We start from the raw sequence: 13,229 nt of genomic DNA on the forward strand, positions 1-13,229 counted from the left end.
CCCCCCCCCGCTCTTCTTCACTCCCCACAGTCATTACCATCCCCTCCTGTAATACTCTGTGCTGCTGCTGCCCCCCCCCCCCCCCGCCTCTTCTTCACTCCCACAGTCATTACCATCCCCTCCTGTAATACTCTGTGCTGCTGCTGACCCCCCCCCCCCCTCCGCTCTTCTTCACTCCCACAGTCATTACCATCCCCTCCTGTAATACTCTGTGCTGCTGCTGACCCCCCCCCCCCCGCTCTTCTTCACTCCCACAGTCATTACCATCCCCTCCTGTAATACTCTGTGCTGCCCCCCCGCTCTTCTTCACTCCCACAGTCATTACCATCCCCTCCTGTAATACTCTGTGCTGCTGCTGACCCCCCCCCCCCGCTCTTCTTCACTCCCACAGTCATTACCATCCCCTCCTGTAATACTCTGTGCTGCTGCTGCCCCCCCCCCCCCCGCTCTTCTTCACTCCCACAGTCATTACCATCCCCTCCTGTAATACTCTGTGCTGCTGCTGACCCCCCCCCCCGCTCTTCTTCACTCCCACAGTCATTACCATCCCCTCCTGTAATACTCTGTGCTGCTGCTGACCCCCCCCGCTCTTCTTCACTCCCACAGTCATTACCATCCCCTCCTGTAATACTCTGTGCTGCTGCTGACCCCCCCCCCCCCGCTCTTCTTCACTCCCACAGTCATTACCATCCCCTCCTGTAATACTCTGTGCTGCTGCTGACCCCCCCCCCCCGCTCTTCTTCACTCCCACAGTCATTACCATCCCCTCCTGTAATACTCTGTGCTGTTGGAGACTGTCCTCCAGATCAGCAGCTGTCCCCTGAAGTCCTCTGTGCTGCTGTGAGAGGCTGTTACTTCTTTGGCCACAGATGAGTGCAGCAGATCAGGTGCACCGCATGGCGGTCCTCACCCACCTCTGTTTACGGATCCTCTTTATTTCGCTGCTGTTTAATCCCACTATCACCTTGTGTTTATTTATAGGAGACGTCGGCCGTTGCCAGCTCCGCGCCACCGACGCCAAGAAACATTTCATACAGTCGCCACATCGTTATCCCTGCTTTATTTCTGTGTTCACCTATACGCCCCATTTCTGCCTCCCCCGAAACCCCCCCACACACACTGCCAACACCGCCACCATACCAACCCCATAACTCTACTACAGCAATGTGCCGCTCATCCTGTGATAGAGAGGGGCGCTGTGCCCGTGTACTAGTGCTGCCAAACCATACACAACCGCCATGGTGACAAAACCGGGAGCGCCTTAATGTCTTCCGAGCTCAGAGGCCAAAGCTCCCTGGCAGCAACACCGTAATATCATCCACAGAGCCGGGGGCCAGATCCAGAGGAGAAGCTCAGCCGTCTGCACTATTATAGCAGTTATATCCCCGCATATAGGAGCAGTATTATAGTAGTTATATTCTTGTATATAGGGGCAGTATTATAGTAGTTATATCCCTGTATATAGGAGCAGTATTATAGTAGTTATATCCCTGTATATAGGAGCAGTATTATAGTAGTATATTCCTGTATATAGGAGCAGTATTATAGTAGTTATATTCCTGTATATAGGGGGCAGTATTATAGTAGTTATATTCTTGTATATAGGGGCAGTATTATAGTAGATATATCCCTGTATATAGGAGCAGTATTATAGTAGTATATTCCTGTATATAGGAGCAGTATTATAGTAGTTATATCCCTGTATATAGGGAGCAGTATTATAGCAGTTATATCCCCGCATATAGGGAGCAGTATTATAGTAGTTATATTCTTGTATATAGGGGCAGTATTATAGCAGTTATATCCCTGTATATAGGGGCAGTATTATAGTAGATATATCCCTGTATATAGGAGCAGTATTATAGTAGTATATTCCTGTATATAGGAGCAGTATTGTAGTAGTATATTCCTGTATATAGTAGCAGTATTATAGTAGTTATATTCCTGTATATAGGAGCAGTATTATAGTAGTTATATTCCTGTATATAGGGGGCAGTATTATAGTAGTTATATTCCTGTATATAGGAGCAGTGTTATAGTAGTTATATTCCTGTATATAGGAGCAGTATTATAGTAGTATATCCCTGTATATAGGAGCAGTATTATAGTAGTTATATTCCTGTATATAGGGGGCAGTATTATAGTAGTTATATTCCTGTATATAGGAGCAGTATTATAGTAGTTATATCCCTGTATATAGGAGCAGTATTATAGCAGTTATATCCCCGCATATAGGGAGCAGTATTATAGTAGTTATATTCCTGTATATAGGAGCAGTATTATAGTAGTTATATTCCTGTATGTAGGAGCAGTATTATAGTAGTTATATTCCTGTATGTAGGAGCAGTATTATAGTAGTATATTCCTGTATATAGGAGCAGTATTATAGTAGTTATATTCCTGTATATAGGGGGCAGTATTATAGTAGTTATATCCCTGTATATAAGGAGCAGTATTATAGTAGTTATATTCCTGTATATAGGGAGCAGTATTATAGTAGTTATATTCCTGTATATAGGAGCAGTATTATAGTAGTTATATTCCTGTATATAGGAGCAGTATTATAGTAGTATATTCCTGTATATAGGAGCAGTATTATAGTAGTATATCCCTGTATATAGGGAGCAGTATTATAGTAGTTATATTCCTGTATATAGGAGCAGTATTATAGTAGTATAGTCCTGTATATAGGGGGCAGTATTATAGTAGTTATATCCCTGTATATAGGAGCAGTATTATAGTAGTTATATCCCTGTATATAGGGGCAGTATTATAGTAGTATATTCCTGTATATAGGGGCAGTATTATAGTAGTATATTCCTGTATATAGGAGCAGTATTATAGTAGTTATATTCCTGTATATAGGAGCAGTATTATAGTAGTTATATTCCTGTATATAGGAGCAGTATTATAGTAGTTATATTCCTGTATATAGGAGGCAGTATTATAGTAGTTATATTCCTGTATATAGGAGGCAGTATTATAGTAGTTATATTCCTGTATATACGGAGCAGTATTATAGTAGTTATATTCCTGTATATAGGAGCAGTATTATAGTAGTTATATCCCTGTATATAGGAGCAGTATTATAGTAGTTATATTCCTGTATATAGGAGCAGTATTATAGTAGTTATATTCCTGTATATAGGGGGCAGTATTATAGTAGTATATTCCTGTATATAGGAGCAGTATTATAGTAGTATATCCCTGTATATAGGAGCAGTATTATAGTAGTATATTCCTGTATATAGGAGCAGTATTATAGTAGTATATTCCTGTATATAGGAGCAGTATTATAGTAGTATATCCCTGTATATAGGGATCAGTATTATAGTAGTTATATCCCTGTATATAGGAGCAGTATTATAGTAGTTATATCCCTGTATATAGGAGCAGTATTATAGTAGTTATATTCCTGTATATAGGAGCAGTATTATAGTAGTTATATTCCTGTATATAGGGGCAGTATTATAGTAGTTATATTCCCTGTATATAGGGGCAGTATTATAGTAGTTATATTCCTGTATATAGGAGGCAGTATTATAGTAGTTATATTCCTGTATATACGGAGCAGTATTATAGTAGTTATATTCCTGTATATAGGAGCAGTATTATAGTAGTTATATCCCTGTATATAGGAGCAGTATTATAGTAGTTATATTCCTGTATATAGGAGCAGTATTATAGTAGTTATATTCCTGTATATAGGGGGCAGTATTATAGTAGTATATTCCTGTATATAGGAGCAGTATTATAGTAGTATATCCCTGTATATAGGAGCAGTATTATAGTAGTATATTCCTGTATATAGGAGCAGTATTATAGTAGTATATTCCTGTATATAGGAGCAGTATTATAGTAGTATATCCCTGTATATAGGGATCAGTATTATAGTAGTTATATCCCTGTATATAGGAGCAGTATTATAGTAGTTATATTCCTGTATATAGGGAGCAGTATTATAGTAGTTATATTCCTGTATATAGGGAGCAGTATTATAGTAGTTATATCCCTGTATGTAGGAGCAGTATTATAGTAGTTATATTCCTGTATGTAGGAGCAGTATTATAGTAGTTATATTCCTGTATATAGGAGCAGTATTATAGTAGTATATCCCTGTATATAGGGGCAGTATTATAGTAGTATATTCCTGTATATAGGAGCAGTATTATAGTAGTTATATTCCTGTATATAGGAGCAGTATTATAGTAGTTATATCCCTGTATATAGGGATCAGTATTATAGTAGTTATGTTCCTGTATATAGGAGCAGTATTATAGTAGTTATATTCCTGTATATAGGAGCAGTATTATAGTAGTATATCCCTGTATATAGGGATCAGTATTATAGTAGTTATATTCCTGTATGTATACACAGTAGTATAATGGTACATCATAGCTGCTGTCAGGAGTACATGACGGTGATGAATATGTAGATAAGTATGTGACCCTCTTTGGCTGTTGCTGTGATGGGGCAGGTGTTGCGTTCTTTGTGTTGCGTTCTGTGATTTGTGACCTGGGTGACAGGGATATCAGTGATCTGTCGGCGCTCACCTCCTCCAGGTGCTTTAGAGATGATGCCGCTAGTCCTCCGTCTCCATTCTGCTCTGGCTCAGGATACATGTGTAATTATATGTGAAGACACACGACTAATTGTGGTCGTGTGTGAACAAGTTTCTGGGGTTCTGCTGATCATCTCTGTCAGTATATAAATCCACATCTGGATCAGTCTGCACTTATTCTGTATTATCAGGGGTCCACTCAAGGAGGATGGGGTCCAGTCTATGGGGGTGGGATCAGTCTATGGGGGTCAGATCAGTCTATAGGGGTTGGATCATTCTATGAGGGTGGGGTCCAGTCTAGGAAGATGGGGTCCAGTCTATGGGGGTGGGATCAGTCTATGAGGATGGGGTCCAGTCTATGGGGGTGGGATCAGTCTATGAGGATGGGGTCCAGTTTATGGGGGCGGGATCAGTCTATGAAGATGGGTTTAGTCTATGGGGTTGGATCAGTCTATGAGGATGTGATCCAGTCTATGAGGGTGGGGTCCAGTCTATGACGAGGGGATCAGTCTATGAGGGTGGGGTCCAATCTATGAGGAGGGGGTCCAATCTATGGGGGTGGGATCAGTCTATGGGGGTGGGGTCCAATCTATGAGGAGGGGGTCCAATCTATGAGGAGGGGGTCCAATCTGTGGGGGCAGGATCAGTCTATGGGGGTGGGATCAGTCTATAGGGGTGGGATCAATCTATGAGGAGGGGGTCGAATCTATGAGGGTGAGATCAGTCTATGAGGGTGGGGTCCAGTCTATGAGGATGGGTCCAGTCTATGAGGATGGGTCCAGTCTATGAGGATTAGGTCCAGTCTATGGGAGTGGGATCAGTCTATGGGGGTGGGATCAGTCTATGAGGATTGGGTCCAGTCTATGAGGATGGGTCCAGTCTATGGGGGTGGGATCAGTCTATGAGGATTAGGTCCAGTCTATGGGAGTGGGTCCAGTCTATGGGAGTGGGATCAGTCTATGGGGGTGGGATCAGTCTATGGGGGTGGGATCAGTCTATGAGGATTGGGTCCAGTCTATGGGGGTGGGATCAGTCTATGAGGATTGGGTCCAGTCTATGGGGGTGGGATCAGTCTATGAGGATTGGGTCCAGTCTATGGGGGTGGGATCAGTCTATGAGGATTGGGTCCAGTCTATGGGAGTGCGATCAGTCTATGGGGGTGGGGTCCAGTCTATGGGGGTGGGATCAGTCTATGGGGGTGGGGTGCAGTTTATGGGGGTGGGATCAGTCTATAGCGGTGGGATCAGTCTATGAGGAGGGGGTCCAGTCTATGGGGATCGGATCAGTCTGTGCCGATGGGATCAGTCTATGGCGGTGGGATCAGTCTATGTAGCTATGGGGGTGCAGGGGGCAGCCATGACTGTGCAAGGGCTACTGAGATGGTCAGTGGGGCAGCTATGGGGTACAGGGGCTACTGAGAGAGGGGAAGCTATAAATCACTGGTCAGACCACACATGGTGTATACTGTATACGACACGGGTATATAGGAAGTACGCTGCCAGTTACAGCCAGAGCTGAACTCACTATTTTGCTGTGACATCACGTCTTATAGTCTATGCAAAGAAGGGGTCCGTGGAGCCTCAGTTGCGAGTCTCCACGGTGGTTTGGTGCTCTCCCCACTAGGAGGCGCCCCTTGGCAATGGGCTTCCTTCTCTGGAGAGAGGGATATCTGGCTATTCCCGTGTTTTGAGACTCGTAACTGAGGCTCCACGGACCCTTCTTTGCATATTCTAATTTCAGTGATTGTTGTGTTTTGTTGGTCTAATATACGTCTTATAGTCTAGTCACCTCCAGAGCTCAACTCACTATTCTGCTGTTACATCTCACACGAGCAATGATCTTGGAAATGGTGAGAACTCTCAATACAACAGTTCTAGAACTTTCCATTCTACAGTAAGCTTTATTTACATAGGACTGCAGCCAGTGATAAGGGAAAGTGGAGATAACATAGAATTAACATTGAGAACCGATCCCCAGCAGGTGTATGTGTATATATATGTATATATATATATATATATATATATATATATATATATATATATACACACACACAGTATATTAGTATATCAGTAGTGTCGCGTAGGTGCAGTGTGTCCGTAGTGTCGTGTAGGTGCAATTGAGTGTGCCAGTAGTGTTGTGTTTGTGCAGTGTGTAGGTGCAGTATATATGCAGTGTATAGATGCAGTGTGGGTATAGGTGCAGTGTATAGATGCAGTGTATGGCTATGTTCACACTACGTATCCTTCCGGCCGTAGTGCGAACCGTGAATATACGCACGTAGTTTTGAGGTTGATGCGTTTGCTGGGAAGTATACGATATACGGCCGCACAGTGCACACTACGTATGAGCTTACGGCCGGATCGTATACGCCGCCGTGAAAAATGAACACGACCATTGTTTGAGGACGGAAATGTAGAAACTCACGGCCGTGGATTTCCATGCGGTCCCGTACGGAGAACTTATTTCAGCCAAATTGAACTTGATTTTTCGATCCAAAAGGTTCTGTGAGTTTTATTGGGCGAAGATTTCCAAGTAAATGACCTGCCTCAGATCGCTCCGAAACAAGCTAGGGAAGCAGAACTCTACTACGGGCGTATGTTCACGGTTCGCCCGTATGTTCGCAATCCGGCTGCATGTCTATTTTTCCCACGGCCGTACATTCAGCCGCACATGTACGGCTGCGTACGAACTACGGCCAGACTCATTCGTAGTGTGAACATAGCCTAAAGGTGTAGTGTGTAGGTGCAGTGTGTAGGTGCCGTGTATAGATGCAGTGTATAGTTGTGTACAGTATGTAGGTGCAGTGAGTCCCCGGCCTGTATGTATTAGCTGGGAGGGGGGAGGGTGTCTGGCAGCAGTGCGTAGGTGCAGTGTATAGATGCAGTGTATAGTTGTGTACAGTATGTAGGTGCAGTGAGTCCCCGGCCTGTATGTATTAGCTGGGAGGGGGGAGGGTGTCTGGCAGCAGTGCGTAGGTGCAGTGTATAGATGCAGTGTATAGTTGTGTACAGTATGTAGGTGCAGTGAGTCCCCGGCCTGTATGTATTAGCTGGGAGGGGTGAGGGTGTCTGGCAGCAGTGCGTAGGTGCAGTGTATAGGTGAAGTGTATAGATGCAGTGTGTAGGGGAAGGGTATAGGTGCAGTGTGTAGGTGCTGTGTATAGATGTATACAGTGTGTAAGTGCAGTGTATAGGTGCAGTGTGTAGGTGCAGTGTGTAGGTGCCGTGTATAGATGTATACAGTGTGTAAGTGCAGTGTATAGAAGCAGTGTGTAGATATAGTGTATAGTTGTGTACAGTGTGTAGGTGCAGTGTATAGATGTAGTGTATAGTTCTGTACAGTGTGTAGGTGCCGTGTATAGATGTATACAGTGTGTAAGTGCAGTGTATAGATGTAGTGTGTAGGTGCAGTGTATAGAAGCAGTGTGTAGATGCAGTGTATAGTTGTGTACAGTGTGTAGGTGCAGTGTGTAGGTGCACTGTATAGTTGTGTACAGTGTGTAGGTGCAGTGTATAGTTGTGTACAGTGTGTAGGTGCAGTGTATAGTTGTATACAGTGTGTAGGTGCAGTGTATAGATGCAGTGTGTAGGTGAAGTGTATAGGTGCAGTGTGTAGATGCAGTGTGTAGGTGAAGTGTATAGATGCAGTGTGTAGGTGAAGTGTATAGATGAAGTGTATAGATGCAGTGTATAGATGCAGTGTGTAGGTGAAGTGTATAGATGCAGTGTGTAGGTGAAGTGTATAGATGAAGTGTATAGATGCAGTGTGTAGGTGAAGTGTATAGATGCAGTGTGTAGGTGAAGTGTATAGATGCAGTGTGTAGGTGAAGTGTATAGATGCCGTGTGTAGGTGAAGTCTATAGGTGCAGTGTGTAGATGCAGTGCATAGTTGTGTACAGTGTGTAGGTGCAGTGTGTAGGTGCAGTGTATAGTTGTGTACAGTGTGTAGGTGCAGTGTATAGTTGTATACAGTGTGTAGGTGCAGTGTATAGATGCAGTGTGTAGGTGAAGTGTATAGGTGCAGTGTGTAGATGCAGTGTGTAGGTGAAGTGTATAGATGCAGTGTGTAGGTGAAGTGTGTAGATGAAGTGTATAGATGCAGTGTGTAGGTGAAGTGTATAGATGCAGTGTGTAGGTGAAGTGTATAGATGAAGTGTATAGATGCAGTGTATAGATGCAGTGTGTAGGTGAAGTGTATAGATGCAGTGTGTAGGTGAAGTGTATAGATGAAGTGTATAGATGCAGTGTGTAGGTGAAGTGTATAGATGCAGTGTGTAGGTGAAGTGTATAGATGCAGTGTGTAGGTGAAGTGTATAGATGCCGTGTGTAGATGCAGTGCATAGTTGTGTACAGTGTGTAGGTGCAGTGTGTAGGTGCAGTGTATAGTTGTGTACAGTGTGTAGGTGCAGTGTATAGTTGTGTACAGTGTGTAGGTGCAGTGTATAGTTGTGTACAGTGTGTAGGTGCAGTGTATAGTTGTATACAGTGTGTAGGTGCAGTGTATAGATGCAGTGTGTAGGTGCAGTGTATAGAAGCAGTGTGTAGATGCAGTGTATAGTTGTGTACAGTGTGTAGGTGCAGTGTGTAGGTGCAGTGTATAGTTGTGTACAGTGTGTAGGTGCAGTGTATAGTTGTGTACAGTGTGTAGGTGCAGTGTATAGTTGTGTACAGTGTGTAGGTGCAGTGTATAGTTGTATACAGTGTGTAGGTGCAGTGTATAGATGCAGTGTGTAGGTGAAGTGTATAGGTGCAGTGTGTAGATGCAGTGTGTAGGTGAAGTGTATAGATGCAGTGTGTAGGTGAAGTGTATAGATGCAGTGTGTAGGTGAAGTGTATAGATGAAGTGTATAGATGCAGTGTGTAGGTGAAGTGTATAGATGCAGTGTGTAGGTGAAGTGTATAGATGCAGTGTGTAGGTGAAGTGTATAGATGCCGTGTGTAGGTGAAGTCTATAGGTGCAGTGTGTAGGTGAAGTGTATAGATGAAGTGTATAGATGCAGTGTGTAGGTGAAGTGTATAGATGCCGTGTGTAGGTGAAGTCTATAGGTGCAGTGTGTAGATGCAGTGTGTAGGTGCAGTGTATAGATGCAGTGTATAGATTTAGTGTATAGTTGTGTACAGTGTGTAGTGCACCTACACACTGTACACAACTATACACTAAATCTATACACTGCATCTATACACTGCACCTACACACTGCTGCCAGACACCCTCCCCCTCCCAGCTAATACATACAGGCCGGGGACCCACTGCACCTACACACTGTGCACCACTATACACTGCATCTATACACTGCATCTATACATGACACCTACACACTGCACCTACACACTGTACACAACTATACACTGCATCTATACACTGCACACAACGATACACTGCATACTGTACACTGCACCTACACACTGCATCTGTATAGTGTATAGTACAGTGTATAGATGTGTACAGTGTGTAGGTGCAGTGTATAGATGTAGTGTATAGTTTTGTGCAGTGTATAGATGCAGTGTATAGTTGTGTGCAGTGTGTTGGTGCAGTGCATAGGTGCAGTGTATAGTTCTGTACAGTGTGTAGGTGCAGTGTATAGTTGTGTACAGTGTATAGGTGCCGTGTATAGATGCAGTGTATAGATGCAGTGTATAGTGGTGCACAGTGTGTAGGTGCAGTGTATAGATGCAGTGTGTAGTTGTGTACAGTGTGTAGATGCAGTGTGTAGGTGCAGTGTATAGTTGTATACAGTGTGTAGGTGCAGTGTGTAGTTGTGTACAGTATGTAGGTGCAGTGGGTCCCCGGCCTGTATGTATTAGCTGGGAGGGGGGAGGGTGTCTGGCAGCAGTGTATAGATGCAGTGTATAGTTGTGTACAGTGTGTAGGTGCAGTGTATGTATTAGCTGGGAGGGTGTCTGGCAGCACTGTATAAATGCAGTGTATAGATGCAGTGTATAGTTGTGTACAGTGTGTAGGTGCAGTGTATGTATTAGCTGGGAGGGGGGAGGGTGTCTGGCAGCAGTGTGTAGGTGCAGTGTATAGATGGGTACAGTGTGTAGGTGCAATGTATAGTTGTATACAGTGTGTAGGTGCAGTGTATAGATGCAGTGTGTAGGTGCAGTGTATAGTTGTATACAGTGTATAGATGCAGTGTATAGGTTTACAGTGTGTAGGTGCAGTGTATAGATGCAGTGTGTAGGTGCAGTGTATAGATGCAGTGTACAGTGTGTAGGTGCAGTGTATGTATTAGCTGGGAGGGTGTCTGGCAGCAGTGTATAGATGCAGTGTGTAGTTGTGTACAGTGTGTAGGTGCAGTGTATGTATTAGCTGGGAGGGGGAGGGTGTCTGGCAGCAGTGTATAGATGCAGTGTGTAGTTGTGTACAGTGTGTAGGTGCAGTGTATGTATTAGCTGGGAGGGGGAGGGTGTCTGGCAGCAGTGTATAGATGCAGTGTGTAGTTGTGTACAGTGTGTAGGTGCAGTGTATGTATTAGCTGGGAGGGGGAGGGTGTCTGGCAGCAGTGTATAGATGCAGTGTGTAGTTGTGTACAGTGTGTAGGTGCAGTGTATGTATTAGCTAGGAGGGGGAGGGTGTCTGGCAGCAGTGTATAGATGCAGTGTGTAGTTGTGTACAGTGTGTAGGTGCAGTGTATGTATCAGCTGGGAGGGGGAGGGTGTCTGGCAGCAGTGTATAGATGCAGTGTGTAGTTGTGTACAGTGTGTAGGTGCAGTGTATGTATTAGCTGGGAGGGGGAGGGTGTCTGGCAGCAGTGTATAGATGCAGTGTGTAGTTGTGTACAGTGTGTAGGTGCAGTGTATGTATTAGCTGGGAGGGGGGAGGGTGCCTGGCAGCAGTGTATAGATGTAGTGTATAGATGCAGTGTGTAGTTGTGTACAGTGTGTAGGTGCAGTGTATGTATTAGCTGGGAGGGGGAGGGTGTCTGGCAGCAGTGTATAGATGCAGTGTGTAGTTGTGTACAGTGTGTAGGTGCAGTGTATGTATTAGCTGGGAGGGGGGAGGGTGTCTGGCAGCAGTGTATAGATGCAGTGTGTAGTTGTGTACAGTGTGTAGGTGCAGTGTATGTATTAGCTGGGAGGGTGAGGGTGCCTGGCAGCAGTGTATAGATGCAGTGTGTAGTTGTGTACAGTGTGTAGGTGCAGTGTATGTATTAGCTGGGAGGGGGAGGGTGTCTGGCAGCAGTGTATAGATGCAGTGTGTAGTTGTGTACAGTGTGTAGGTGCAGTGTATGTATTAGCTGGGAGGGGGAGGGTGTCTGGCAGCAGTGTATAGATGCAGTGTGTAGTTGTGTACAGTGTGTAGGTGCAGTGTATGTATTAGCTGGGAGGGGGAGGGTGTCTGGCAGCAGTGAAGCACTTGGCTGTGCCCCTGGGCTGCACCTCTGTGGAGCTCTTGGCCGGCTCCCATCCTCTGGGCTCAGGTTTCAGGCTGGAGGGAGGGGTTGGCGCTGGGATCTGAGCCGCCTGGCACTGCTCCGCACTCTCTCACATTTCTGTTTTTCTTCTCAATTCGCTCTGTGAGTTTTTTGAGTTTTTCCAAAGCAGAAGCCTGAGGAGCCGGAGCTGAAATCCACTATGCTGAGCTGCGGGGCTGTTACAGTGGGAAGGTGAAGGTAAGAGGGGCACAGAGCCTGGGCATCCAGTGATGGAGAAGGGTCAGGGGGCACAGAGCCCAGGCACCAGTGATGGAGAAGGGTCGGGGGGCACAGAGCCTGGGCACCAGTGATGGAGAAGGGTCAGGGGGCACAGAGCCCAGGCACCAGTGATGGAGAAGGGTCGGGGGCACAGAGCCCGGGCACCAGTGATGGAGAAGGGTCGGGGGGCACAGAGCCCAGGCACCAGTGATGGAGAAGGGTCGGGGGGCACTGAGTCAGGGCACCAGTGATGGAGAAGGGTCGGGGGGCACAGAGCCCGGGCACCAGTGATGGAGAAGGGTCGGGGGGCACAGAGCCCGGGCACCAGTGATGGAGAAGGCTCCGGGGGCACAGAGCCCGGGCACCAGTGATGGAGAAGGGTCGGGGGGCACAGAGCCCAGGCACCAGTGATGGAGAAGGGTCGGGGCCACAGAGCCCGAGCACCAGTGATGGAGAAGGGTCGGGGGCACAGAGTCCGGGCACCAGTGATGGAGAAGGGTCAGGGGGCACAGAGCCCGGGCACCAGTGATGGAGAAGGGTCAGGGGGCACAGAGCCCGGGCACCAGTGATGGAGAAGGGTCGGTGGGCAGAGCCAGGGCACCAGTGATGGATATAGGTCGGAGGGCACAGAGCCCAGGCACCAGTGATGGAGAAGGGTCAGGGGGCACAGAGCCCAGGCACCAGTGATGGAGAAGGGTCGGGGGCCACAGAGCCCGGGCACCAGTGATGGAGAAGGGTTGGGGGCCACAGAGCCTGGGCACCAGTGATGGAGAAGGGTCGGGGGGCACAGAGCCCGGGCACCAGTGATGGAGAAGGGTCAGGGGGCACAGAGCCCAGGCACCAGTGATGGAGAAGGGTCGGGGGGCACAGAGCCCAGGCACCAGTGATGGAGAAGGGTCGGGGGCACAGAGTCCAGGCACCAGTGATGGAGAAGGGTCGGGGGGCACAGAGCCTGGGCACCAGTGATGGAGAAGGGTCGGGGGGCACAGAGCCCAGGCACCAGTGATGGAGAAGGGTCGGGGAGCACTGAGTC

The 13,229-nt window shown here is 46.5% G+C and overlaps 1 protein-coding gene across 2 annotated transcripts in view; it reads left to right on the plus strand.

The window, feature by feature from the left end:
• Window positions 1-13,229, plus strand: part of IL11RA (interleukin 11 receptor subunit alpha) — a 97,406-nt gene that overhangs the window by 35,225 nt on the left and 48,952 nt on the right. The window contains exon 1 of one of the 2 annotated variants that reach the window (XM_069963343.1): window positions 12,040-12,175. The exons of the other annotated variant lie outside the window; for it this stretch is intronic. The gene's annotated coding sequence lies outside the window, so the exon portion shown is untranslated. Of the gene's footprint in view, window positions 1-12,039; window positions 12,176-13,229 lie in introns of those variants that run through there. 2 annotated transcript variants of the gene reach the window in all.

This window comes from Dendropsophus ebraccatus, chromosome 3 (genome assembly GCF_027789765.1).
Source record: "Dendropsophus ebraccatus isolate aDenEbr1 chromosome 3, aDenEbr1.pat, whole genome shotgun sequence".
In the NCBI taxonomy this organism is placed as follows: Eukaryota; Metazoa; Chordata; class Amphibia; order Anura; family Hylidae; genus Dendropsophus; species Dendropsophus ebraccatus.